This window comes from Felis catus, chromosome B4 (assembly GCF_018350175.1).
Source record: "Felis catus isolate Fca126 chromosome B4, F.catus_Fca126_mat1.0, whole genome shotgun sequence".
In the NCBI taxonomy this organism is placed as follows: Eukaryota; Metazoa; Chordata; class Mammalia; order Carnivora; family Felidae; genus Felis; species Felis catus.
Genome location: NC_058374.1, coordinates 5,824,956 through 5,827,010, shown reverse-complemented (window position 1 = coordinate 5,827,010; position 2,055 = coordinate 5,824,956).

The window sequence follows — 2,055 nt, the reverse complement described above, 5'->3', positions numbered from 1 at the left end:
CGCGGGGTCAAGGAGCGCGTGCGGCCGGGAGAGGGGCACGCCGGCGCCTGCGCCTAGGGCCGCCTCGCCGCGGCGCCCTCTTCCGGCGGGAGGACCGCACTGCACCTCCCCTCCGCCGGCGTCCTTCTCCAGCGCCGAGAGGAGTCGCAGCAGCCCGACTTTGAGACATTTCAGACTCTCGGGAGAGCCTGGCAGTGCCCCCAGATGGTGAGGAGCAGAAATGGTCCGAGGCTGCAAAGATCTGTCCTTGGGAGTCAATTGCGTTCCAATAGGACAGAGGCGCAGAATTCCTCCAAGCCCTTCGTTGTCATTCATTCAAAACCATCCATGTCCAAGCACAAAGCTGAAACTAGGTCACCACAGGTGAGGTGAATGCGAAGGCTGTTCCAAAACGAATACATTGAATTAAGTGTCCGACTAAGGAGACAATAAATAAAGGAGTTTAGGGTTACGCAAGAGAACGTAAATGCTGCAAAGCCTCACAATTTTAAAAGGATATAACAAAAGGTGGGAGGAAAGGGAAAGTGGGATTTGGTGTAAAAATGATTTCCACCTCCATAATGATGGGGAAAAATATTTCGAGCTGATAAATTATAGAGATTGAAAATATGCATCTTCGTACAAAGGAACATAGTAACAAAAAAATATAATCAACTAAAATCTGGTGATTAGGAAAAGGGAAAAAAGAAAGAAATACTGTAGGGAGTCAACAGACAATCTAAAGAGATAGATGATTAAAGACATCAAGTAACATTATAATTATAATCACAGTAACAAACATGCAAACCTTTCAACTGATTAAAACATATGCACACAACTAGAAACAAAATCACAGAGTGAATTGTCTGGAAAGTTACAAAACAGAAAGCACAACAAAATACTAGAACTGAGACGGAACATCTTATGTGAATAAAAGTTAAATGTACTCAACGTGCTTATCTAAGAAACACAACTTCATATTCAAGCCCTAACCATAACACAGCTTTATGTTACATATAAGAAAATGCATAAAATAGTCATTCAGAAAGCTTGAAAACACAAGAATGGAAAAGATATAACAGGAATACGCGAACATAAGGGTATTGGGGATCACAAACTTACTGATTTCAGGGCAAAAAGCATTAAATGAGATTAAGAAGAACATTCTAAAATGATAAGAGTTACAAGTCACAATGAAGAAAAAATAGGAGTATCTGCACACTGAATAACATAATCTCGTTGTGAATAGCAAACACTATAGGAGATATAAAAAGAATGGATAGTTAGAAATAATTGATGCAGTTCTTGCCAGACTAAGGGCACAAGAGGTAAGAGAGGACAGAGAAGATCTAAAAATAGAAATGATATGGTAGATCTAATATATCAAAGTCTGTGTCCTGATCCTGAAACAGAGATTACATCTTTTCAAGTGTCCTTAGAACACTCACAATTGGCCATATGTCAGGCCACAGGCAAAATCTTAAAATACCCCAGTAAGTAGAACCACATGGATGACATTATATGATCACAATTCTATAAAACCAGAAATTAATGACAAAACAGAAAATAAAACATTCCTATTACTTGAAAATGTTAAATGCTTAGATAACATTCGGCTCAAAAAGGAAAACAAAAATGAAATAGAAAATGCCTGAAAAAGTATGAAAGTGAAAATGACATATCAGAACCATGGGATTTAGCTAAATATTACGCAGAGGAACACTCATGATTTTAAATGATCATATTAATTAAAGAGTTGGGATACACTAAATGAATTAAGCACCCATGAAAGAAATTAGAACTAGAACAAAATATACCTTTGAGAAGAAGGATGTAATGGATAAAGATAAGAGCCTAAAATCGCGGGATATAAAACAGAAAAATATAGAATTAAAAACTAAATCCAGGAGCTGATTGTTTGAAAGTAAATAGGTAAGCCATTAGCTAAACAAGAAAAAAAGAAGAAAGTACAAATGTACAAAATATGGAATAAAAGCAATTAGCTCCAGACACAGAAAAGTAGTTACATTAAGAGAAGACTTTGTTTGGTTTTATCAAATAAGTCAGAAAATCTGG